Below are 27,438 nucleotides of genomic sequence, written 5' to 3'. Positions count from 1 at the left end.
AAGGTCTGGCCACAGCCAGCTCTGCTGCTTCCCTTACTCTTAGGGACTTTGGTTCCTTGCAGTGTATGGTGTGCTCTGTAAAACCCCATCCAGGAGAGGTGGCCTCAAGCCCCTGGGTCCTGCTGGTGCAGACAGGGAGCAAAGTGGGAAAGAGCAGATACAGCCCAGAAGCTGAAAGCCTTGAGCCTGTGTAGCAGAATTGTGAGTGAACCCACAGTGAAAGCGAGGGGTGAGGTTTTCCTCTCCAAAAATGCATCTTGTACCTGATGTGCAAGTCCAGCCCTGCATTAACTCTCCTTAGCACCCACAGCAGCTCTTTTGGGGCTGTTCTGCCCCCCTGCTCCCCTCTGGCTCCAGGGGCTGACTGAGCCAGCTAGATTTTCTCCATTTCCCTGGCCAACAGAGTTCCAGACTCTCCTTTGGGAACCACCTCTTGGTAGCAGGAGCTTGCACTCATGCCTCTGTGTCTCCTTTATTGCACATCCTTTCTTCTCTCCTCTTTTAACTTCTGCATCTCCAGGTGCTGCATGCTGCGTGCTGCAGCCTCCTCAGGGTTGTAAATCCCTCCCAGGCACACAGTTCACGGCTGGCACAGGCAGATTGTCACCTCCCAGCACAGTGCACTCCTCACTGCTGCCTCTGCCCTGAGGCTGGCGTGCAAGAGGAGTAGCCCCTGGCTCGAATGGGTCCTGCATCTCAGGCAGCACCAGACTTTTGGAGCAGGGCTCTTCCTTGCCCTTCTGTGCTCCTGCTGTGCTGTTTGACATGGGGGCTGACTCTGACACCAGAGAGATGCAAAGGCCAGAGCAGAAGGTGGTGAAAAGGTGGTGGAAGATCAGTGTGAATGTGGGAGAGGTACAAGGGCAGGATGGCACTGGGCAAGGCAGAGGAGCACTGAGGAGCAGTGAGGCTGTGGAACATCTGTGTGTGCACCAGGTGCTGTGAACTGGAGAGGATCTTTGTCATTCCAAAAACAAACAAACCAAGAGGGTTGGAGAAAAAATAAACTGTACATGGCCTGTTGAGCAGAAGAGAGTGTGACTGTCATGCCTTTGGCAGGCAGGAGGAAAGACAGTAAGATCTGAAGGGGGAATGAAAATGGCAAAAAAAATTATGGGCTGCCAGGATAGTGTGTGTTGGAGGAAACAGGGTTAAAGAAATATAAAGAACGTAGGAAACAGTCCAGAAATTCATAGTTGACATTGCCCCATTTTTAAAATGTATAATTGGAACCTTTTTCAGAGAGAGGGAGGGGAAATGGAGTGGGAAAATGCTGTATATCATGACACCTCTTATTCTGATTTTAATTATCCTACCAAGGGACAAGTCATCTCTGCACAGATGGGCCTCTTTCCTCACTCCCTAAAGTGGCTTGACAGTAACCTGTCTGGGGGCCTGGTAATTATAAGTTTTACAGGTTGAAGTGTGGCTGGAAATGACCAGCACATTTAGATGTGGAAGGATGTAGATATTTTAATAAGAGAATTTTTGTATGCCATTTTCTTTGTTCTAAGCCTGAAGTCTCCATGTGGCTTAGAGTGGGAATGAAAATCATGGTGAAGATCTTGCTGGAGCTCTGCATAACCCATTTAAAACAAAATCAATGTGAAAATGGGGCCATCATCTTCCAGATTGCAACAAGTGGGGTTCAAACTTACAATGTAAGACTCTAAGGTTAGCCTGGTCTAATGCAGAAAAATAAAACTGAGAGAAGACACAATGAACACAATGATTTAAAATATCATAGAATGCTTGAAAAATCTGCTATTCAAGTGCTTTGTTTCTTAAACAAAATGTTCTCGTGGCCCTGCAGGGTTTCAGCAATGCTCAAAGATTAGGCAAATTTATTAAAATATTGATTGGATTTGAATATAATGATGTTAGAGTGACTCTTGCATTGGTTCTCTTTGGGAAGAGATTTGTTTCTGCAATAGGGAGTGACTGTGCCACAAGTTATCGTTCTGGTGTTCACTAAATACTCAGAGCAGCACAAAACTGACTTTGAAGGCCTCTTATTTCAGTCCTAATAAAAATTCTTTTTTTTTTTCCCAGTACTCTTAAGGTTTTGCTTTTAAAGAATTATTATACCCTCTGCTTCTCTGAGTGTTCCTGCACAAAGGTCTCCCCTCACAGTTGCTTTTAGCTGGGTTTCAGTGGAACAAAGCAGTCAGCTCTTGCTAATTTTAAACCCAAGGGGCTCCTCTTTCTGTACATTTCTTAATTACATGGGTTATTAAATAGGGGGCAGAAATGCTGCAAAGGGTATGAAAGGGCTGTACACAGTGAAATAAACCCCTGTTCTAGCCTGGCCCACATCCACATCACAGACCCAGGCTGCTGAAGGTGAGGAGGAGCACACACCACCCAAGGGCTTGGTACTTTCTTATTAAAATCACTGTCAGATTTCTTAACAGACTCCCTGGCACAGGAATTCCAAGACAGCTGCATGCCTGGAGACTGCAGGATTGATGTATAGAGGCTTCTAGTTCACACAGGCTCTACAGATCCTGGAGAATGAGTCCCTAACAAGCACACACAAGCCCCACCTTCTCCCCAAAGCACAGTTGTGCCCCTTACTTGGTATTTAAAAAATTCCTTTCCTATTTTCTCAGTACAGGAAAAACCCACAAAAGGAGCCACCAGTGCCCCTATTGATATATTCTCTTTTAATGCTTCGTTCTGTTTTTTCCTGCTAGGTTTTATTCTGAGTGTTTTGGGAGGTCTGATGAGTGCTTGGTCTGTTCTGCTGTGGAATTTTCTGCCATCTCCCCATGCTTGGAGAAATACAAAATTCAACAGCAGCAGAGTTTTTTGCAGAGTCAGGTTTCTTTCTGCCTGTCCCCAAGCCCACATTCTCTCAGCACACGAGCAGGTGGCATCAGTATTTCCTGCCAGTGTCCCCCCTGGCTTGTGCTGCTGTGGATATTCACAGTGCTCATGTTCATTAAAGGTGCTGAGGTGAGGAAAGGAGGGATCTGCTCTGTTCTTGATTAATAAAAGAAGCAATATACATTTATGAATTGCAGCTCAGAACCAGGGTAGATGTTTGTTAGCAAAGACATCCAAGTGGCAAAGAGGGGAAAGACTGGAAGAGAGTGCCTCGGGCTTGGGGAACATCAGGGATTTTCAGGGGGAATGAGGCAAATCTTTGCCATGGACTATGTGGGTATTGTTCTGGGCAGGAGAATGGTGTAGCTGACTTATTGAGCCCCTTCCAGCCCTACTTGTTAGAATTTATGCTGCAGAAAAGAAGCTGTGTCCAGAGTTTCCCCAAGCACAGGGTCTCTGCCACTTGGGCTTGCAGGACTGAAAGGGCAGCAAAGCTTTAGTCTTAGAAATTCTCATGAGAGTGCTCAGAAAATTTATATTCTACAGAAAGTTGTTACTGTGCTGTATTAACATACTTAGTGTGAGATATGTGTGTAAATCTAGTATGTGTGAGTAAGCAAGGTTATAAAACTTAATTATCTCATTGGTCTGATGTTTGGCTGCTGTGTTTGCATCAAAAAGAATGCCTTATTCATAAACTCTAGTCCTGGTTCTTGACTTGATCACTGATTTTCTCTGCTCTTTCCCCAGACCCTGGAAATTAATGACTTTGTCTAACAGGGCTCTTTTCAGTGTGCAGTTCACAGTTATCTAAACTGTTGTTTCCCTGTCCTTCTTTCCCTTTAACTTTTTGACTCCCCTGTCTCTGTGTGGGTTTTGTGTCATTCCAGAGGCCAGAGGCAGCCCTGCAAAGTCAGCTCAGTGTTTTTCTTGCCTGCAGTTCTGTGTTTTGTAGCTTAATGGATGTGATAACAATCTGCAAAAATCTCAAGGCTGTAAACACTGGAGAGGAGCAGGAATGGTTCCAAGGATGTGTGGGAAGCAGTTGACCAAAGGAGCATGTATAGTGTGTACTGTGATAAGTATCTTCACAGCTGGAGCTCTGAGAATGGAATATGCTTTCAAAAGATTTTCAGACCACTTTAAATAAATGATGGGAAGTGTTCTGCAGCGTCAGCTCTTGATGGTGCTGCGGCTCTCTCAGCACACTATCAGAGCACATATGCTCATTCTTTCCCCCAGAAAACCAGTTAAAGGGCATGAGAAACCTCCTCTGCAGCTGCTACATATCACAGGGAAAAAATCCTTGGAGTTTTGTTGCTGATTTGAAAATTCAAAGCTAACTCATGATCTTCATGATAGTTGAAGGTCTCTAAAAAATTCAGCTGTCCTGCTTGTCCTATTTGAGGTGTCTGTGGGTCTCAGGCAGCAAATTTTGCTCCCTTCCTTGCAGGATCCATCATTATTTCCACTCCCTAGTATTCCAAACCCAGAAGGTTGTAATGAATTCCATGTAGTTTTCTGCTGCTTGCCAATGCTGTTTGCTAATGCAATGTGAAAATGCTAATGGCAGTAATAAATTTGGTACATTTCCTATCTTCTGACACAAAACCTCACTGGGTTAGGTGATAAGGATGTCTTTCTTCTGTGCATCTTTATAGGACTGTGTTGCCTGTGGAGCTTGAAAAGCTGGGCAGATATGGAGCACACCAAGGCATGCAAGAAACAGCCCCTTCTGAAATCCCAGGATTAAAGTCCCTGAGCACACATCTGTGAACCAGCAGAAGATCTCTTTGCCCTGCCTTCCTTCCATTTGAAGCTTCCACAGCCGCAATTGCCTTACTGTAGGCCCCCTCTTCCAGGCTCTGAGTGGGGCAGGACGTCTCCCTGGGTTATTTCCTATCAGGAAGTCATCAGAAACACTGATTTTCCTTCCTGTAGGGATTTACTCCAGGTGGACCCATGGGAAATTATATTTCTGCATTCCCAGTAGCTTTTTTTACTCCACTTCTGTCCAGAACTGGGGTGCAAATGTATAACTGATGCTCCAGCAGAGAATCTGAGGCTTTCAGCTTTTTCCTCCACACTTTAAAACTTCACTATTGGTTTCCTGTCACTTGCCTTCAGGCCTGATTAATACTATGTAAAACTGAAGACTTCACAGCTATTCTTCAAAGGGATTTAAAGTCCCCTGATTTCCCATAGTGAAGTAAGCAATTGCATTATTTCAGTGTGAAGGAGAGAAAATTGAGATCAATATCCCCTCGTAAATACAGCACTGCAATTCGTAACAACAACCGTGATTTAATTTTTTTGAAGGCTGGGGGACCAAATATGAGGCAGTTCCTGTGTTCTTCCATAGCCATATATTTATGTGTGAAACTTCTCCAGGTGGTTGACTTACAGGGTTCAAGCAATGTGTCTTCAGGATATGTTCTGAAGAAAATAAATAACTTTGTCTTACAAAATTTGGGGAAAACACTGTCAGTTCCCAGCAGTTTTGCCTTTTCCACACTCAGTGGTGATTCAGGATTAAATTCACTCCCAGACTACAAAGAGTGAAGGGGATTAGGCACTCAGTCAGGCTGGAAATTCCTAATCCACCATCTTGACTGGCCTACAGGTGAGGATTTAAATGGCTGAGAGGTAAGGGTGAGTGAGGAGTGCTTTCAAGGACAATTTTTTCTTGCAGAGAACTGGGAGTTTCTCGTGGTGTGATGTTCTGCCACGATGCTTCACCTCAGGAGTAGTCTGCAGGCAGCCAGGAAGAAAAATGGCTGAAAATTTGGTTCTTTTTTAGAAGTGAAAAAGTTGAGGTGCTTTTGATTAAATCATGTGAGAGGAGCTGAAGCACAGCAGAAGTGCTCCTGCAGCTGAAGAACAAGACTTTTATGTGTGAGGACATTACTCCAAAGAGAATCCTCAAGTCTGAACTCTGAATTCTAGGAGGGAGGTGACTGTTAATATCAATAGGGCATGACAAGCTCTCCTAGGGACTCGTGGAGAGTGTGAGATGCAGAGTAAATGCATCCAGAGCAAGGAAGAAAGCAGAGGAGGTTCACTGATTGTCTCCTCAGATGAAACGTATGGATTGCCATGGATTAGATCACAGTCATTCTCTGCCTTGCTGTTATTCCTGGTGAACTCAGAAGGGTTCTGGGACATAAATTCATGGATGTAGCTTCTCAAGAAGAATGGATACCCAGATCCCTCTCTGTGTGACAAACACATATTCCTGTCATCCAGAAGGACTGTGATTTCCAGGGTTCCTTATGGTGCTGAGAAATCACTGAAAACTTTTTTCATTTGAGACAAATCAGTTTGGTTTGAGCTTCCAGAACCAGATGAGGAGGGCAATAAACTCTTGGGTGTGGAGGGATTGAAGTGTTGGGTAGGAGTCGGAATTAATTTCAGATGAAGAGATGTTTGCATGCTAAAGTCTGTGCTGACTCTATCCATTGGACTAGATTTATTTGGAGAAAAGCTGTGCTAAGGAGTGAAAAAAGGTTACATGCCTCTCCCAGGAAGTCTGGGGAACAGGAACAGTGGGATTTATGTATCTGCCCTGTGGCTGAGATTAGATAGCCAGCGGCTGTAGCCTGGGGTAAATGTGCCATCATTTGCATGCAGCAAGGTAATTACATGTTTCTCCATTAAATCTCCCCCTCTGCACGGTGGATCTATGGCTTCCTTAGGACAAGTCCAATTACCTTCCTGCTCTCAGTGTGCAAATGAACTTGGAGTTCCCTCAATGCAAAATAAAGCTGCCAGTGTGCTGGGTGGGCTGGTTTGATGTGGATACACTGCACCAGCTGGAGGACTGGGATGTGCTTCCATTTGCTTCCATGTGTAATTGAGGACATAGATTGAGAGCTGAGCATCCCAGGTACCTGAAGGAAACTTTAGGGCCATCCTGGGAGTTCCACTGATTGGTTATCAGGGGAACAGTGCACAAAGCTTCACTCCAGTGAGTGATATCATTTCACACTCTCAGTCAGTAGAATAGTCAGGCTGTTTCTGTAGCACAGCAGGAGCAATAGGTGCAGGTAATGGGAGCCTGGATTTTTTATTGGAATCATAGGCCTTTAATGCAGCTTTGAATGTGAATATTGAGGTGTCATTGGCTCTGCACAGGTGTTATTCTCTCTTCAGCCTGAAAGCTGCCTGTCTATTGCTTCTTCTCTGACCTGCTTCTCCTTCCAGAAGAGAAAGCTTTCAAACTAAACCGATTTTGCTTATTTTTTCACAAGGTCTTTGTTAAGACAAGGTAAAAACAAGATTGATTTTCTGCCTAAAAAGTCTTTCAAAGTTCAGTTTTGCCCACACTGTCTCTTCAGTGAGCCTGGGCTGTGCCCTGTAGCCCATGCTTCCCTGAGAAGGCACTAATTCATTTTCCATGTGCCTCCAGTTATGTAATCCTCAGAGGGAAAAGGAGTTCCTTATCACCCTGCTGAACAGTGAGGGCTGCAGTGAAGTGACTGACCACATTTCACTCACTCATTTTGGCTTCTTTTCAACTCCCATATCTGAGACATTGAGACTTTGTATTAAACTGCAGGACCTTGCTTTGTCTCAATTTCTTCTTCAGTCTCTCCTTGCTAATAAATAAAAGATGCAGGTGAAAGAATAAACTTGTGCCATGGGACTGAAGTTGCCATCTAACTGGTGATCCAGCCCCATGTGAAATCTATTTGGTGGTTTCAGCTTGGTACTTTTGGAACAGTGTTCCTCCTGTGAAGATATTAACTGTAAAAAAATTTAGCCTGGCAAAGCAATCCCAGTTTCTGCTTGAAAAACACCAAGTTAATATAGAATCAGGATTACTTTCACTCCAGAAAGGGTCTCCAGAGCAGCCCTCACTGGGCTGCTGCAGGGCAGCCAGTCCTGTGCCTGCTCACACACCTGGCAGGGCTCTGCTTGATAGACAAAGTGTGGCTTCAGTGCTTGGGCTTTCCAGTGACATCACAGAACCCCAGAATGGATTGGATGGGAGGGGACCTTAAAGCCCACCCAGTGCCACCCCTGCCATGGCAGGGACACCTCCCACTGTCCCAGGCTGCTCCCAGCCCCAGTGTCCAACCTGGCCTTGGGCACTGCCAGGGATGCAGGGGCAGCCCCAGCTGCTCTGGGCACCCTGTGCCAGGCCCTGCCCACCCTGCCAGGGAACAATTCCTCATTGCCAAGATCCCACCCAGCCCTGCCCTCTGGCACTGGCAGCCATTCCCTGGCTCCTGTCCCTCCAGCCCTTGGCAATTGTCTCTCTCCATCTTTCCTGCAGCTCCTTCAGGCCCTGCAGGGCCACCCTGAGCTCAGCCCAGAGCTTCTCCTGTGCAGGTGAACAATGCCAGCTGTGCCAGCCTTTCCTCCCAGCAGAGCTGCTCCATCCCTCTGCTCATCCTGGTGCCTCCTCTGGGCTCTCTGCAGCAGCTCCAGGTCCTGGCTGTGCTGGGCCCAGGGCTGGGGCAGCTCTGCAGGTGGGGTCTCACCTGAGGGGCAGAGGGGCAGAATCCCCTCCCTGCTGCCCACACCAGGCTCAGCCCAGGGCAGGGCTTTGGGGTCCCAGGGCACGGCTGGGGCAGGGCCAGCTCTGCCCCACAGCTCCCCCAGGGCCTCTCCCAGGGCTGCTCCAGCTGCTCAGCCCCAGCCTGGACTGATCCCGGTGGCTGCCCCCGACCCAGGTGAACATTTTGACATTACATTATTTTTTATGTACATATTCTGAAGCACAATTGCATATGCATATATAATATATGCATACATATACATGTGTGCATAAGTGTGTGTGTATATACATATACATATGCATATATATATACACACATATAAAAGTAAAATATTCCCTCCTCCCACAGTTGCCTCATAAGGGGGAAAACACCACCTGGCTGTGACTTGGAAAGTAAATGTCTAATGTCACTTACATCTCTGCAAGAGCAGTCTTTTAATAATGAAAAAGAAATCTACGCCTGATATTAATATGCTGTTTGCAAATCTTCATAGCCAGAAAGTCCACTGGGTTTGACTTTTTAGTCTAATATATAATTAGTATCTTGAAAATGGAATAGGATCAGGAATGAGTCGTTCAGATTTGGACATTTCAGCCCATATTCTGTGTCTTTTGGATATCTATGGAGAGCACAGTTCTGTACAATCACTTATCTTCCTTCAAATGAGCAATGATAATTTTATGTGAATTGTTTTTGCATGCCAGAGTGACCTCAAAATTCTGGCTGAGCTTCATTGCCAGAAAAGTGCTGAAAGAGGGGACGTTTAAGCACCTGTGCATTAGCACAGAGTCAGGTCAGTGGTTTCTCCTGCATTGAAAAGTGAAGGTGTCAGAGCTTTCTGAATGTAGTACTTGGTGCTGTGGTCTGAAATCAGCTCTGGGTTTTGTGGTGTGGGATTGGTCATTGGGCTACTGACTACCAAGATATTCATGGGAGGACTGCTCCCTAAAATTATCCCTTTGTGTCTAAAAATTGTTTTAGTTTTGCTTCTCCTCTCTAGAATACTGGGACAGGTTTCTCAAAGAAGCTGCATGCCTGGAAGTAATTGAAGGCCATGGTGGAATGAGATGAGCTTTAAAGTGCCTTCCAACCCAAACTATTCTGGGATTCTGTGATAACCCCAAGAGCACTTGGTGGAATGTGGCAGTAAAAAAGTTCTTTTTGCACTGGAGTGTTAGGAGTGTTTTGAGTGGACTGGTCCCTTCCTCCAGGCTTCCATTGACCAAGCTTGAGACAGGAAATTCCTGAGGTTCATCCACTTGTTTGGGCATTTGCATGAAGCCAGTTCAAGTTAGTGGCAGATGACAGACAAAGTTTTGCAGTTGTGCTCTTGTGTGTAGGTAACACAAGATATTACAGAATATATCAGACTTAGGAATTAATGGTTACACCTCAGTTTTTGCTGTGTCTTTAAAAAGATTAATAACAAAGGTGAATCTTCCACCATTCCCTGTGAAACTCTGTTGTGCTTCAGAATAAATTAAAAAAACCCAACAAAGTGTGCCAAGCTCAATGGAAACGTTCTCTTGGCTTCAGAGAGTGTTGAGGCAGCTGCTAAATGAAATCTCACCATGAACCCTCAATGTTTGTGCCTTCTTCTTTCTGTTTGTGGGGAGAAGATGGGAAAGGCAAGATGAGTGCTAGAGCTCTGCATTGCTGCTCATGGAGAAGCAAAGCCAAGTGAGGAGTTGTAGGAGAAAGGAAGCAGCAACAGGGTCTGATGAAAGAGCCTCAAAATGAGAGAGAGCACCGGCGGGGCTTTGCATCCTCCTGCAATCCCAGGACATCTCTCTAGACAGGAAATTCCTGCAAGAGGCAGTGCTGGCAGGGAGAGGGCAGGTCCAGGTGTGTCCTGCAGAGCCTGATGGAGCAGGGCAGGGCAGAGCAAGCTGTGCCTCAGCAGAGCTCTCGGGTTTCAAAGGCAGTCTGCTCTAAACGCTGCTGCTGTGGTTGGGAAGCCCTGTTTCATCACAGAGAAATCCCTTCAGTAACAAAGTGGAGCATTAACAAATAGCAACTAAATTTTTTGTTCAAAATGTTGCCTGTGGCAAATAAAGAATTGTCTTCTTGGGTAGCTTGAGTTCCTATGTCCAGAACACCCATTTCTGCAGGTTCCTGCTCATCACTGGCTCCTCTTTTGAAGGAGATAAATAATACTGGCCTTTGGAAATATGTGGCTCAGTAGTTTATCTTGGTTTCAGAACTTGCTAAAGCTCATGACTGTGTCTGGGACGATTGTTTCAGATATATCCATGTCAATAAGAACTTATGTGAGCTAAAATAACCAATTTAAGAGTGCAGGACTCAGTCATCTTGTTGACAAGCTGCCTTCACAGTAGATATGTTCTCTATTATTGATGACATTTCCAGCAGATCCCAGAACAATGCTAGGTGAGTTCTAAAATTAATATCCCTTTCCATGGTTCATTAGTTTGACTAAGTCTGGATAATAAATGGTGCTGCAAAATCAAAAAAAGCAAACAAATCCCTGCATTTCCTCCAGATCCAATCCTAAAATTGCAAGTGGGCTGGTTTTTTTTGTAGATAATTTGAACTTTGACTGAGGAATCTTTATGGAAGTTCTAAAAACAGCATCCTCATTTTTCTTTTCACTTTCATAAGCCTACCGAGTCCCAATCAGAGTGATAATTAAAATGTTGAAATGCAATGAAATAATGTCTGTGAAGTGTTTCTAAGCAGAAGCAGAGCTCTCTTGCAAGATTTCAGCTCAGTTCTGCAGACCCAGAGGATTTAGCTGTTTCTGATAAGCCTAGATAAGCCCTTGGACTTCTGAATGCCCGAACTGCAACTCTGAGCTTGTTGGAGTTTACTTACCAGTGAATTTTGTATTTAATTTAATATTGTCTTATCAGCTGTCTTTGCATAACTTTCCTTCCTCCTCTCCCCTTCAAACCCCCTCAAAATCCTACCTGACATTTTAAACTCAAACCTCACTTAAATATTAGCACCCTTAATAAAGAAATTATAGATCAATATATTTTTAATTGCAGTCTACAGGCCCTGGTAGAGATCAACAACCATATTGAGCAACAAAGGTGTTTAAATTACTCACAAATTAAATAGATTTAGAATTCTGAAGCAAATAGCTTCACCCTGTGAATATTTAGTTGCTAAATAAGTAGTTCAATTGGAACCAATCTAGGTTTTACATATATACTTGTACTCTTACAACACTAATTTCTCTTACTGTATTAAATACAATCTTTTAATTAGACCAAGACCTCCAAGTAGAAGGATCATTGCTGGTTATTTTATGATAACCAAGATGCTTGAATAGTTCTAATTATTTCCCAAGCATAATATCTATGATGTGATGTTCTTATTGAAATTTGGGATAATTCTTTAAAATGGTAAAATTATATTTTTAAGAGACTGATATATGCTTGCTAGTCTGTATTGAAAAATGCTTGTCACTTTGGATTTCAAAATGTTTAAAGGTAATTATATGTATCTTGAGCTGTACTAAAAAACCACATAATTACAAGTTTGCTTCAGGGCCATACAACATGTGTGTTTTGTTTTAAACTCTTCACGCTCCAAGATTTGTAATTGTCCAACACCTCATGGGATTTGCCTGCCTTTGTTAGCTGAGTAATCCTTGGTGCTACATGAGCTTGGAAAAACATTCCCAGGTCTGTGACCAGAGCAAATCCAGACTCCTGGAGTTCAGGGCAATGCCCCTTGTGTCAGTGATTTTGGAACATCTGATTCCATACTAGAACTGACCTTTCCTTATTAATATTTGATTCCGTAATTACTTGATATTTAACCTTCTTATACCATTGGGGAGGGGTTGGAAAATGATCGTTTTCTGTGGGACAAAACCTGGAAGTTCCAATCAGTTTGATATTAAGTTTCTGCACTTTGAGATGTGAAATAATGTGGTTTAATTATTCTGTTGTTTAAAGTGGCCTTTCACTTCAGTCCAATGTAATTTCCATTCCCTATTTAATTCCTGGGGTACTTTTAATGTTCTTCTCCACACTCTTAAGGGAAGTCACATCAGGAAATAAGAATCTGTGTGTTTCTAACCAGCAAGTTGCATGTGTAATTTGCATTCTTAATTGAATTTAAATACGAGCATGAAGGATTTGTAAGCAAACATAAAAACCTGGCCAGAGGAGATGGTGAAAAAAATGTAAAAGTAATGGGCTTATATAACATTTCAAATTCAAGATTTAGTGTGAGACATGTGCCTGGTCTGACCAGGACTGGGGAGTGAGGTGGTGCCAGGTGCTCCTGTGCCTGCAGGGAACCCAGCCCTGTGCCCATGATATTCTGATACCTAAAAGAATATAAATTGTATAAATTGGTCACTGCATTCTTTTGCCTGTGGAGGATTTTTACAGGACTTGATATCTGAGGGTGGTTCTGATAAATACTGCAAGACAAAGATTTATGTTCTGAAAAGTGGTGAAGGGAAATTTCTGCTCTGATTTTCATCTTCACTTTGAAAGGAGAGGGGAATGTTCTCTGAGCACAGACAGCTTGGAGAGCTGCATCTTTCCCCCTCAAGCTGCGCATTTAAAGGGCCTTAGGAGATTATATAAAATATGTTGACAGTTTGTGAAACACAGCAATGCTGCAGATTCATCTGCCATGTAGACGAATCTTTATTTCCAACAATTATAAAGTCATTATAGTCAGGCAAGCTTAAAAAGCTGTGGAGTTCTCACTTATTGTGCCTGTTCAGCTGAAATTATTAATTGCAAATCGAAGTTTCTAGAATTCCCACCTCAGAGGACTGGAAGCAGCCCTTCAGACTCCTTGGTGAACCATGTTGGTCTAAATTCAGAGTGAAAATATGTTGCAACTATAATGTTATTGATTCTTTATTGCAGGTATTAATCTTTTCCTTTAGCAGTAAAAAGCAAACATAGAGGCAGGAAGAATAGGATGTGCTTCCCAATGGAAAACTGAGTAATTAAATTTTGAACTGTAACTACTGGATGCGTATACTTCATATGAATGCCCTGCTTTTACCATGACTTTTTTTTTCCAGCAAAATCCAAGCTGTATTTTAGGTAGAAAAGAGTGAACTCCCTTAGTGTACTTACAGATTTTTACTCAACTTATGACTTTGGGAGTCTGATTCATGTAGATATTCAGTTTCCACTAGGAAAAGAATTGGTTAAAAGCAGGATGGAGGCAGGAAACAGAAGACTTTTTTCTGTGTATGGGTGTAAAACCTGAAGATAAGTGAAAAACAAATATAGGACAGTAGGATTTTCAGAGAACTGCAGCCTCTGCTTAGTTTTATTCACATTTAGGCTGAAAAAAATGTTTGTTCTCATTTTCAAAATTGCTCAGCACTTTCCAAATTCACTCTGAGTGATCTGAGCTCTGTGCTTCTGGAAATCCAGGCACTTATTTTACCTTAAATATGGACAAGAGACCAATTATAGCTCTTTTATTTTAGCCTGGGCCTAAGTGCACTTTATACTATGATAGCATATTCAGTGAATCACTAGTTCATGGAATATATTTTTCTCTCCCTTAAGACATTTATAGGAGCGATTTAGAGCCTCAGCCTGGTGGGATGGTGTGAATTGCCCCGAGCTCACTGTGGCAGGTGGGTTTTGGGAGTCTCTGCATGCTGAGCAGTGTCCCAGCCCTGGCCCTGACCCTGGCCCTGTGCTCCCCTCAGGGAGGGATGGCCGCAGTACCCCCTGTCCCTGTGCTCCCCTCAGGGAGGGATGGCCACGGTGCCCCATGGCTCTGGCCCTGTGCTCCCCTCAGGGAGGGATGGCCACAGTACCCCTGTCCCTGTGCTCCCCTCAGGGAGGGATGGCCATGGTACCCCTGTCCCTGTGCTCCCCTCAGGGAGGGATGGCCACGGTACCCCCTGTCCCTGTGCTCCCCTCAGGGAGGGATGGCCACAGTACCCCTGTCCCTGTGCTCCCCTCAGGGAGGGATGGCTGCGGTGCCCCATGGCCTTGGCCCTGTCTTCCCTCAGGGAGGGATGGCCGCGGTACCCCTTATCCCTGTGCTCCCCTCAGGGAGGGATGGCCGTGGTACCCCTTGTCCCTGTGCTCCCCTCAGGGAGGGATGGCCGCAGTACCCCCTGTCCCTGTGCTCCCCTCAGGGAGGGATGGCCGTGGTACCCCTGCGCCTGTGCTCCCCTCAGGGAGGGATGGCCGTGGTACCCCTTGTCCCTGTGCTCCCCTCAGGGAGGGATGGCCGTCGTACCCCCTGTCCCTGTGCTCCCCTCAGGGAGGGATGGCCGTCGTACCCCCTGTCCCTGTGCTCCCCTCAGGGAGGGATGGCCGTCGTACCCCCTGTCCCTGTGCTCCCCTCAGGGAGGGATGGCCGTGGTACCCCTGTCCCTGTGCTCCCCTCAGGGAGGGATGGCCATGGTGCCCCATGGCTCTGGCCCTGTGCTCCCCTCAGGGAGGGATGGCCGCGGTACCCCTGTCCCTGTGCTCCCCTCAGGGAGGGATGGCCACGGTACCCCCTGTCCCTGTGCTCCTGTCAGGAAGAGATGGCCGTTGTACCCCTGTCCCTGTGCTCCCCTCAGGGAGGGATGGCCACAGTACCCCTGTCCCTGTGCTCCCCTCAGGGAGGGATGGCTGCGGTGCCCCATGGCCTTGGCCCTGTCTTCCCTCAGGGAGGGATGGCCGCAGTGCCCCCTGGTCCTGTGCTCCCCTCAGGGAGGGGAGGCCTATGGTGGTGCCCCATGGCCCTGTCTCCCCTCAGGCAGGGATGGCCGCAGTGCCCCATGGCCCTGGCCCTGTCTCCCCTCAGGGAGGGATGGCAGCAGTGCCCCATGGCCCTGATCACGCACCCCCCCTCAGGGAGGGATGGCAGCAGTGCCCCATGGCTCTGGCCCTGTGTCCCCTCAGAGAGGGGAGGCCCATGGTGGTGCCCCATGGCCCTGTCTCCCCTAAGGGAGAGATGGCAGCAGTGCCCCATGGCCCTGTCCCTGTCCTCCCCTCAGGGAGGGATGGCAGCAGTGCCCCATGGCCCTGTCTCCCCTCAGGGAGGGGAGGCCCATGGCAGTGCCCCATGGCTCTGGCCCTGTGTCCCCTCAGGGAGGGGAGGCCCATGGCAGTGCCCCATGGCTCTGGCCCTGTCTCCCCTCAGGGAGGGGAGGCCCATGGCGGTGGCCCATGGCCCTGTCTCCCCTAAGGGAGAGATGGCAGCAGTGCCCCATGGCCCTGTCTCCCCTCAGGGAGGGGAGGCCCATGGCGGTGCCCCATGGCCCTGTCTCCCCTCAGGGAGGGCAGGCCCATGGCAGTGCCCCATGGCTCTGGCCCTGTGTCCCCTCAGGGAGGGGAGGCCCATGGCGGTGGCCCATGGCCTGCCCAGCAGAGGGTGCAGCAGCCTGGGCTCCTGCCTTTCGGTGGGACTCGGGGTGTGGTGTCCTGGCCTGGCCTCCAGCTGGCCTCCAGCAGGATTGCTGTAGCTGGGGCTGGAAATAGACTCTGTCTGTGCGGCGGGCATCAAACGTGACCTAAAATCTCTGTGGGGCAGGAGGGGTGGTGGCACATTTTGAGGAAGTGTAGCTGGGGAGATTTTCTCCGTTCTGATTGACAGATTAAGGACATCTTTACCTTTCTGATAGTGCTGGAACAAGGCTTTGCACTGGGGATGTGACACAAAGGTGATGACTGCCAGCTGGATTTACCTGCCTGTTTAATGAGGCCTCATTGCCGAGGCCTTCTGCAGAGCAATCCCTGTGTCACTGCTGCTCCTTGTGCCTGGGAACAGGTGGTTTCTTTATGGAAATGTCCAAACTATTTATTTTTTTAAATTTTATTCTCATTTCTGTCAGAAATGTGGGGGTTCAGGACTGATTTTTGTCTGAAAACCTGGGTCTGGCTCTTCTGGAGCCAGATTTAGCTTCTGCTCTGTGCTGTTTCCTTGCCATGGCCTGAGGTTTTCTTCTCTGTCAGCTGGACAAGACAGAATCCCATGACACATCTGGCTAAAGAAATCTGTGAGAGACTATTTACAAAGCCCTGGAGTGACAGACAAGGGGGAATGGCTCCCAGTGCCAGAGGGCAGGGCTGGATGGGATCTTGGCAATGAGGAATTGTTCCCTGGCAGGGTGGGCAGGCCCTGGCACAGGGTGCCCAGAGCAGCTGGGGCTGCCCCTGGATCCCTGGCAGTGCCCAAGGCCAGGTTGGACACTGGGGCTGGGAGCAGCCTGGGACAGTGGAAGGTGTCCCTGCCCATGGCAGGGGTGGCACTGGGGTGGCCTTTAAGGTCCCTTCTGACCCAAACAATTCTATGATTCTATGATTATGATTCTGTAAAATCTAGAACTACCACTCTGAAAGTAGCCTGGAATAATTTTTTTTCCTTCATTTTTCTCTATCCCAAGAAATCTACATCTTGCAGTGGAAGAAAAAGAAATAGTGATCCTCAATACAAATTTATGGTTTCAGTGTGAATAATTGTGTTTATTGGATGAAAACAGTGTGACATGGGAGTTTCTTGCTGATAAATTTGTTCTGAGATGGGAATAGACATGTGAGAGAGAAGGGGATGCAATCTGCAAATCATCTCTTTAATGATTAAGACAAATCCCAGGTTGCCCAGAGGATTGCCACAGGGAAAGGGAAAATGTGAGTTTATGACAAAACCCTGAGCCATGCCAACAAAACACTCATCTATATCTTTCTGGTATGAAATTTGGGGAGTTTCTGCTTTCAGAGACACACCAGTGTTTTGCACCCATTCCTGTGGTTTCCCTCTGAAGGAAATAAAGGCATGTTAAGGTATTTAGAAACCCAAAATTCTCTGCATAAGAAATGTCTGCATTCCTTTACAGCTCACTTTTAATCCCTAAGTCAAGAAGTCTTTAACACAATGCCCTGCCTGCATGCAATACAAATGAGGGAAGGCTGTGTTTGAAGCTTTTTGTACAGACAAAGCATAATAGCACTGACTGTGGTGGTAGAACACATCATTTATTTTGCATGTTATGCAGCATGTTAATGTTCACTGGAGCTGGGATTGACTGCTCTGTTTGAGCAAATGCACAATTTTCTGGATCAGAGTCATGATTGTTCAGCCCACACCTTAGGGATTAGTTCATATTGTGTGGGCAAATACAAGGGTTGCTCCTGGACTGAGTTTTCTTCTCATCCGCTCTCAACAGTGCTGTGAATGAGGATTTCTGGCTCCCATGGCATAGGGAAAGACAGTAGGGTGAGATGGGATCTTGGGAAGGAATTGTTCCCTGGCAGGGTGGGCAGGGCCTGGCACAGGGTGCCCAGAGCAGCTGGGGCTGCCCCTGGATCCCTGGCAGTGCCCAAGGCCAGGTTGGACACTGGGGCTGGGAGCAGCCTGGGACAGTGGAAGGTGTCCCTGCCATGGCAGAGGTGGAATGAGAAGATCTTTAAGGTCCCTCCCAACCCAAATCATTCTGTGATTTTCAATAATCCCATGTTTGCAAACATTATTTTGAAGCTTGACATAAGTCAAAGTACAATATGAGTGAATCTAGCAGCAGAAACTTTGCTGATTTATATATTGTTTTCATTCTAGTTTGGCACCTTTTGTTCCTCTCCGCGTTTTCCATTTTTAGGCTGAAATTCTGTAGCACGTGTCAATATGTGGGAGTTCCCTTAAAACCTCCTCCTCAGGGGAGTCTTGGTTATTCATGTGGAGATGGGGAGCCAAATGCAGGGAAGTGGTGCCAGGAATGAGGGCAGGGTGTGCCTCTGCTGCCCTGCATCCGTGCAGGATGGCAGCTCACACCTGGCTTTTCCTCCAGTGCCAGAGAATGTTCCCAAAGCTGCCCTGACGTGTGATGGATGGGCAGAACCAGGGTTCCACCCTCAGCTCTACCAGCCTGCAGAGCTATAAATCAAACTGTGAGCCTAAAAAAAGCCCAAGAGTTTTAGATTTACTCTACAGCATCCAAAATAGAGTTTGATTATTTGTAAACAGCATGTAGAAATGGTGAGAATCTTTCAGAGTTAGACAAGGAACACTTGAGATATTTTTAAAATATATTTTAAAAATATTTTAGCCATAGGTGAAACTGGCTAATACCTACATTACTGTATTTTATCATCAAAGCAAATGGGCTTGAAGTCAAATTAGTCACTTATTTTGTTGTCATCTCTGCTCATTCATAGGAAAAAACTATAGAAATGAAGAAAAATTGTGCTAAAAGGTAATGCTTATTTAAGTAAATGTGTGCTAGTGTATACTTTCAGCTATGCAAATAAGAACTTTGCTGTGCTTGTACAAAAACATAATCAAGATATTTTCTTCAAATTAATTTGTCTTCCTTTAACAGAATATAATGTGTGAGGTATTGGAGGCCTCATGTTTCTGCTTCTGGTGGCACCAGACCTTGTGGCTTGGCATGGCTTTGTTTCACCTGGAATTTGCTGACTCTTTGAGAAGACATTGGTTTCTTATTTTTTACAGCACAGGATGAGCTTAGTGTTATTGTACTAAATTTTATCTTCAGTTTCAAAATGAGTTCTTATTGCTATGGTGGAGTGAAAAAAAGGAGCAGGATCAGGAAATGACTCTGGTTTGAGAGGCTTTTTACAAGTGCCTTCAGGAGTGATATAAGCATCATGAGTTGCATCTGTCCCGTGTGTCTTCTGTCCCTGAGGGAGGAGTGTGCAGTGGAGTGTTTTGCTTTGGTGAGGGTTGCTTTCCACCCAAATACTCTCTGTTTCTGTGGGAGGAGCATGCCTGGTGTTTGGAGCACCAAGACTGGAATTCCTGCTTCCTCTCCAGGCCTGGCAGAGCCACTGAAGGGAACAGCTCAGTGCCAACACAGTGACACCACTTTGGAGAGAGTCCTAACAGGGCAATTCTTGTTTAACATTCTGAAAACTCATTTATTCAAAGCATTCTGTGGGGACTTCTCTTGGACATGATTTGGGGGTTTCATTTTTCTTGGTTGCAGCAGCAATTCCTACATCTACGTGGAAGAATTCTGTATCTGGAGGGGACACTGAGCTGGGTCATCACCTGCATCCCAAGGGGATGAGATCAAGGAAGGAAGGAAGTGGTGGGAGGGAGGGAGGCAGGAAGGCAGGCAGGAAGGCAGGAAGGAAGGAAAGAAGTGGCGGAAGGAAGTGGGGAAGAAGGAAGGAAGGAAGGAAGGAAGGAAGGAAGGAAGGAAGGAAGGAAGGAAGGAAGGAAGGAAGGAAGGAAGGAAGGAAGGAAGGAAGGAAGGAAGGAAGGAAGGAAGGAAGGAAGGAAGGAAGGAAGGAAGGAAGGAAGGAAGGAAGGAAGGAAGGAAGGAAGGAAGGAAGGAAGGAAGGAAGGAAGGAAGGAAGGAAGGAAGGAAGGAAGGAAGGAAGGAAGGAAGGAAGGAAGGAAGGAAGGAAGGAAGGAAGGAAGGAAGGAAGGAAGGAAGGAAGGAAGGAAGTGGCGGAAGGAAGTGGCGGAAGGAAGTGGCGGAAGGAAGTGGCGGAAGGAAGTGGCGGAAGGAAGGAAGGAAGGAAGGAAGGAAGTGGCGGAAGGAAGGAAGGAAGGAAGGAAGGAAGGAAGGAAGGAAGGAAGGAAGGAAGGAAGGAAGGAAGGAAGGAAGGAAGGAAGGAAGGAAGGAAGGAAGGAAGGAAGGAAGGAAGGAAGGAAGGAAGGAAGGAAGGAAGGAGGGAAGGAAGTGGCAGAAGGAAGGAAGTGGTGGAAGGAAGTGGCGGAAGGAAGTGGCGGAAGTGGCGGAAGTGGCGGAAGTGGCGGAAGTGGCGGAAGTGGCGGAAGTGGCGGAAGGAAGGAAGGAAGGAAGGAAGGAAGGAAGGAAGGAAGGAAGGAAGGAAGGAAGGAAGGAAGGAAGGAAGGAAGGAAGGAAGGAAATTTACCAGCAAAAAATATTTTTTCCTTTTCTTGGTGAAGGGCACAAGAAATAAACAGTAGGAGTAAAGGCTGATGAAAACAAGTATGGATTTCTGTTATTGCCATCTTTTATTGATTCAGGTGGTCTCCAAAGAGACCAGTTAGAATTAGACCCCTCCTGTTTTAGACTCTAGAAAAACCAGGATGAATTTCCCAGTTTTTTCTCAGCTGTGTATGCTTTGTCAGTGCACTGCAGAAGAGGGGCTGTATTCCAAACAGAGACAAAGCAGGAAATGTGTTTGTGATTCTGCTCTGAAATCTGTGTGGCTGTGTTAGTTTCTGCTGCTGGGTTCACCTCTGCACAGCACAGAGGCACAGAGGCAGAGCTGCTCTGGCACTTCTCTGTGTTGGCATTATCTGCTCAACAGCAACAGTAATTAGACTAAATTTAGAATGTACAGAGTGATGAATTTAAGTTTTCAAAACAGACTTGTGTCGGAGTTATGCACACAAGAATGCCTTAAATTGAGTATTGAAAGAAAAGAGAAATGGACTAAATCACTTCTAATTTTCTGGTGGGAAAAGACTGTAAAATATGCTAAAGAATACAAATAGGCAGAAAAATCCTATTGTAAGATGGGATTCAGACTTGATCTCATTTCTGGTCCAGCTGTAAGACAGGGGAGAATAGAATTTTTATCAGATTTGATACAGTCTTGACTATGTCACTGTGATGCTCCTGCTGTAATAATGAAACAGTTTTCTTTAGTCATCCAGCAGATGCAGAAAGGTTGTGTATTCTTCTCAAGAAAGTCCAAAATATTTTTCTGGGAAATGAAGAGAGAAGCTCAGTCTCATTCAAAGACACTCCTCATATGGGACACCACCTTTTTGGCTGTTTGAAGGGTTTATTGCACTCATATTTATAAATTATTATTATTCTATTGCTAATTTGATTTTCTGTAAGGGCTCACAATAGATAAAGATGTAGATCAGGCAATGTCATCTTAGTATCATTTTATTTTGTTCACAATTTTTCCACCTTTTCATGCAGCGAATTCAAGCGGTCACTTGAATGGAACAGAAAGTCTGGATTGCTCCAATGCTGTCTAATACAGAAAAAGTTAAGAAGAATAAGGAAAACTCACCCTTTTTATTTAAGATGCTTCAAATGATAACTGAATTGGTGGGAAAGGCCCATCTTCTGGGAGAACCTGTGACTGCAGAACTCCTCAGGGGCAGTGTCTCCACATACAGAGGTCTGTGTGCATTTTTCTACCCCTCCACAATAACCTCTATAAATCATGTCATTGAGAAACTGTCTCAGACTAACAAAAATAGCTTCCATTCTTAAATCACTGTTAGTTTGGAAATCAGAAGAAGTAATGGTCTCATGTTTCCTGCAGTAGGTAAAGCTGCAAAGCAAACACTGAACAAATGAGGCTCGTGGCTCCTGTTGGCACAGCCGTGCCAGAGGCTTGGAGCTGGGGAGTGGCAGATCCATCTTCCCTGAAAGGCAATTCCTCGCTACTCTTTAGGGTGGCAGATATTAAATATTCTTTGTTTTGCCACTCACATCTTTTAGAAGTCATAAATTTCTTTATCCTGAGTAATTAGGGTAGCTTCAGGTAATAGGGATCTAAATTATGGATCCTTTTATTCTGCTTTTATTTTTGGAGGCAGAGGGGAAGGATGATTTTATTTTACCTTTTTAGAGAAGTAAGGTTTGCCTAACTTGGGGAAGCTGGGGCTGTGAGAAAAACATGCACTATGTCAAAATTTGCAATAACATAATGAGCTCTCATTAACACTGCATTCCACCCAAAAGTTTCCTCCTCTTCCTAATAGCTTTTCATACCAGCACAGTTTCCCCCAGTACCATTAGGGACTATGTATAGTACCTAACTTTAAAATGACAGATCCATTCAAAGACGTGATCCTGAGAGTTTTACTTACCCATGAGCTAAAATAAATACACATTTTCTTCTCATTTCCATGGCCAGCAAAGTAAAGACCCACAATTGCATGTTGCTAAAATGCTACGTTTTTCAGCTTTTTTGGAGGGGAAACTCTTTCTAATATACAGATTCCTCAGAATGTGTGTGATATTTAAAGAGAAAATGTTAACTAAGTTCTTGCAAGAGCTTTCAACAGGATTTCTATGAGGAAAAAGAAGCCAAAGCCCCAGTAATTTGAAAGGGTATTTCAATAAAGATGGGGGTTATAAATTTTTTTTAAGTAGAGTCATTCTAGTTATTTTCTCCAAACCATCACCAAAACCCCACCAAAGCAGAGGAGTTAAAATTATATTAATCTCCATGAAGACACAGGGACTGCATGCACATTTAGATGGCTGTGGTCTGCTTATTCAGGTCTTAAGAACCACAGAAAATTGAGTTTGCAATGGGGCAGGCAGCGTGTGTGGGTGGAGAGTGGATGGGAGTGAAAGGCGAAGTGGGAGAGCGCTGGTTGCATTATAAATGTTTCAGCAGGAGGTATTTGGAATGGCTCCCTCACTCCCATGTTGTGAAGTCAGGAGGGAGTTCTGCTGCATCCCAAATGAGTGCTAATGAAACCTTTATTCTCAGCACCATCGTGGATTCTGCATATGCTACATATGAGGTGGGAAAAACTCGAATTAAAATTGAGGGAGAGGGGGAACATGCGAGAGAGAGGCAGAAAGGGTTTATCAGCATGAGGTTGGGAGGGGGTGCCTTAGTCACAAAAGCAAAGCTGAATTTACCAGTTCACATTTTTTTCTCTCTCTCTGAGCCCTCAGTCTTGGCACTCACTGGAGAACAGGGGCTTATGGGCACAGGCTGCAAAAATAGTCTCAAAAATCTATTTTAAAACTCCTTTTCATCTTTCAATAAATACTTTTTTTTGACTATATATGAGATGGCTCAGGGTACCAAAGTCTTATCAGCACTTGTTTGGAGTTTTCTGCATTTCTCACCCCTAATTTTACAGTCTTTTGAGACTTTTGAACTTTCATATCTGAGCCTTGGCCTTTAATCAAGCCAATGGAAATAAAAACCTCCTTCTCAGAAGGAATTCTTCCTTCTCCACCTTCCCTTCTCCACCACTAAACACTTTTTCCCTCTCCCTGGATGTATCATTTGCTCCTCCCTCCCCAAGGCCCAGCACCTGGACACTGTGCAGTTCTGGGATGGTGAGTTTGGGGTTGTATTCCTGGGGTGATCCAAGGCTGCAGAGGCTCTCCCAGGTTCATGGAATGCTCCTGGAGCTATTGCAGCTCATTTGGTAAAAAACACAAAGATTTCTGCCTTTCCAAGGTCAGCACAATTTCCAGTCATGCTGCCTTACAAATCGATAAGTATTTAAAATACTTTCAAAAACAGCCTAAATCCATCGTTGTGAATCATTTGCCTGGTTTAATGATAGAGCCACATGCACAGGACCATCCTGATGTACCTGCCTGTCTTCACCTTTGCTTTGGGAGATATTAGTGCACCCCTCTCCCTCTGTCTGTGTCATTCTGTTTGACCTGTCTGTGGCTGTAGGAGCAGAACAAACAGCAGCACTGGGAGCTTTTAATGCAGTGGCTGAATTCTGATTTTCCTACTAGAAATAGGCAGAAACAGTCTTTAATAAAGGTGACCTTAGTTACACTTTAAGATAGGCAGTTCCAGAGGGAGGGAGAGGACACTGAAGTATGAAGGGTTTGTGGTATTAGTGACAGGAAAAGCAGTGCAAGTGTTTTATTCCTCATTAAGGTCATCTGGTCATTATGTTCTTGCATCTATTGACTTGGAGCCTTGGAAGGAGAAAATCTTTCAGATTCCACAGGGAGGGGTCAGGTGGCATGGAGGAGGATTTTTCCTCCCATGCCTTCTCCTTTTCCTGACCTGATGCTTTCTCTCAGCAGGAGCAATTCCTCACCTGGCTTTCTCCTGTGTGCCCTATGAAATGTGTGCTCTAATTCCACACCCTGCCCCCCTCCCAAACCATTTTTTACCTACAACGGAAAAATAAAAAGCAGATAGTAGGTCCAGAAGATTTGTGCCTATACCCAAAAAAGCTTCACCTTTTTTTTTTCATTACGGCTGTTTTTCTTGAATATATTTTCTCTGATACATGGATAACAGGGAGAAAAAAAAGTCCAAATAATGGAAAAAGAAATGGAAACTATTCTTGCCATAAATCTTCCTTTTTCTCTATTTACTGGAATAAAAAATTGGCTGGGAGTTGAAATGTAGTGTGTATATGTGTATTTGTGTGCCTCTGAACCTCCTTTCCAATGTAAGTAGTGACATTTTTCCTAATTTCAGTTTATATAAAAAAGGCTTTGCATGACTTTGATTTTCATAACATGAAGGTCAAACAATTCAGAATAGAAACAATAATAATCTTTAGAAATTGACCCATGAAAATGTATTTAAGTTGGGTCTGGAATACTGCCCTTCAAAGCTCCTTCCCAAGTAAACTTGCAATGACATTTCAAAAACAGAACGTGGGCACCAGTAGCTGTGGGTAATTTTTGGATTGTTTCTACTAATTTGGACACCACACACAAAATACCTGTTACACAAATCAAAGTCCAGTAATTTACTATCCAGGTACCGGATCTTGTAACAGCCAACATGCTGAGAAACATTTGAGGATATTCAGCTCAGCCTTATGTACGTTCTCTATTGCTTTTTCTATTACTTTGATTGCTGATCTTACTTCCCAAGGCCTTTAACAATGAGAGAGATAAAGCTGCTGCCCTGTTAAGGCACAAGGCATTGAAATATCAGAGTAACTTGATGTCAAAGGGGTCATTCAGTTAAGAATTAACGTTTCATCATGGTTTTATATCATTTTTTTATTATTGTTTGTCATAAAGAAGCAAAGCGTGGTATTGCCTAGCTGGACTCAAGTGTTTGGGAATGTCCTGCCTGTGTGGCTGTAACACCTGTGTCTGCTGCAGTGACCTGGACAGGAAGGATGGTGGCACTGGAAAATCATGGGGCTGCAGTGTGGGGGCTCAGCTTTGGCTTTATCTCTGCCAGGCCCCAGCAATGAGGGTGAGCACAGCTCATCCTCGTGTTGCAGAGCAGCTCAGGGTGCTCAGGAGCCACAGCACAGCTGGGGAGCTGCCCCCAAAGCTCTCCTGAGGTCTGGCAAGGGCCTCAGGACAAGTGGGGCAAGTTCATCCTCAGCTTTCTTTGAATGTTTAAAATCATTGGTATTATATTATAGGCGTGGGTGAGGGGGGAATGGGGCTGGATAGAAAATGGGAAAGAAATGTCTTTAATTAACCTTCTTTGGATGTTCTTTTGCCTTTGTCTTGAGCTGTCTTCTCTGTTGTAGAGTATTACCTGAGTATATAAATATAAAGAATACTTTCTGAATATGTTAAATAATGTGTTGGGAGCATGCAAATGCCCATAGTGATGGAGATCTGGTGAGGGATAAAAATCCCCATTTTTGACAGGCTGTGTAGGGGTGTGGAAGGGCTCACATGCAGAGAAAGCTCTGTGCTGACAGCACAGGGAACCCAGAACACCCAATTCCTGGGGGAATTTTGCTTCATGGCAAAGTGGTTTTGCCTAGTACTGGCCTAGTGATTCTGTGTGTGCAGTGCCTGAATCCTGGGGAGGAATTACCTGGCATCAGCTCTCATTAGTGATTATCTTCCTGCTGCATGCTAGATAAAAATTCAAAAGCTCTGTCGAATAGCTGGTGGATTGTTATTTAATATATATGTATGTACGTATTTAAAAGCAAAATGTAGCTGTGGGTGAATCCATGAGTCCACTGGTCCTACAAAGACATACCCATGTCCATACCACCCCACAGCTGTCAATGTTTCATTTTTAACATTTTGGGAGTCATTTCACCATGAATCTCTTCTATTTGTTGCCCTTTGGATTGGGTTCTTTAAATACAGATCTGACTAAATTTCCTTTTTATTTTTTCCCCCTCTGCATTTCTAAATGTTTTCAGGCTGAAAACATTATGCCATGATTTCTAGAGGAAATACCATGTATTGATCCGGAGTCATGTGGTCTGTTGTAGCTGACATTGTTTTATTGCCTGGGTTTAATGGTTTTTATTGGTTAAAGCTTTTAGTCTCAAGGCCCAGCAGTTACAAGGGAGCAGTGAGTGTCTTGTGGCTGTAGGAAGGGTATTAACCTGTCTGCTTTAACTGCCAGCTCATTCCTCTGGAGGCATCATGTTTGTCAGATCATTTTTCAGCTGTGCCACACAGGCCTGAGAGTGATATTCATTCTCTCTGTAACAAGTTCTTTAATTAATTTATAGATGGGACACTGAGGAGTTCCACGTTGCTGCTTACTATTGTTATTACTTTTAAAATAAATTTTGGTTAAATCTTCGTTTTGGCCAATGTTTAGTTTTTTTCATGGGAGGGTTTGTTCTGCATTGGATAAAACCTTGTTATGAAGAAGCTCTGAGGGTTACAGGGCTCTGCTCTGGTTTAGGTGTGAGCACAGCAGGACCGGAGGGATGGTAGGAGCCAGTGGAATTTCTGTTGTTGTTACTACCAGCTCAGCTTCCAGTTGCTTTCAAGACTTCTTGGAACCAAGGCAATCCCAGTGTTATCCCATGGTTTGTGTGAAGGTGGATTGTGAGGAGACCTCAAACTTTCCAAGGTTCCAGTTTCCCAAATTTGGGGCTGCTCAGCCTGGAGAAGAGAAGGTTGCATGCAGACCTCACACCACCTTCCAGAAGGAAATTGGAGAGGGACTTCTCATCAGGAATTGGAGTGACAGAACAAGGGGGAATGGGTTCACACTGAGGGCAAGGCTAGATGAGATATTGGGAAGGAATTGTTCCTGACAGGGTGGGCAGGGCCTGGCACAGGGTGCCCAGAGCAGCTGGGGCTGCCCCTGGATCCCTGGCAGTGCCCAAGGCCAGGCTGGACACTGGGGCTGGGAGCAGCCTGGGACAGTGGAAGGTGTCCCTGCCATGGCAGGAGAGGAATGGGATGAGCTTTAAGGTCCTTCCCAACCCAAGCCACTCTGTGATCCTATCCTCAGGTAATTTTTCCTCTCCTCCAGAGCTGAAGCTCCTCATTCCTGGCTCTGTCCCTCAGAGCTGGGTCCCCATTGCACAGAAGGAAACCCCTGGAGCCTCAGCTGTGATGGAACCCCTGAAGATCCAGCCCTAGAAGGAGCCAAGGGCAGCTCCTGTGCCTGGAAAACATTGCAGAGGTGAAAAGCAGGGAAGGATTTTTTCATCTTTAGTTTTCTGCCTCCTTGTAGCTCCTGTCAGTCACCTTTATCAGCCCAGGGTATTTATAAGGCACATATCACCTCAGGATCTAAACCACACAGGCCTCCATGGAAGACTGCCTAGA

This window comes from Molothrus ater, chromosome 12 (assembly GCF_012460135.2).
Source record: "Molothrus ater isolate BHLD 08-10-18 breed brown headed cowbird chromosome 12, BPBGC_Mater_1.1, whole genome shotgun sequence".
NCBI lineage: Eukaryota > Metazoa > Chordata > Aves > Passeriformes > Icteridae > Molothrus > Molothrus ater.
Note: the sequence above shows the minus strand (reverse complement) of the source record.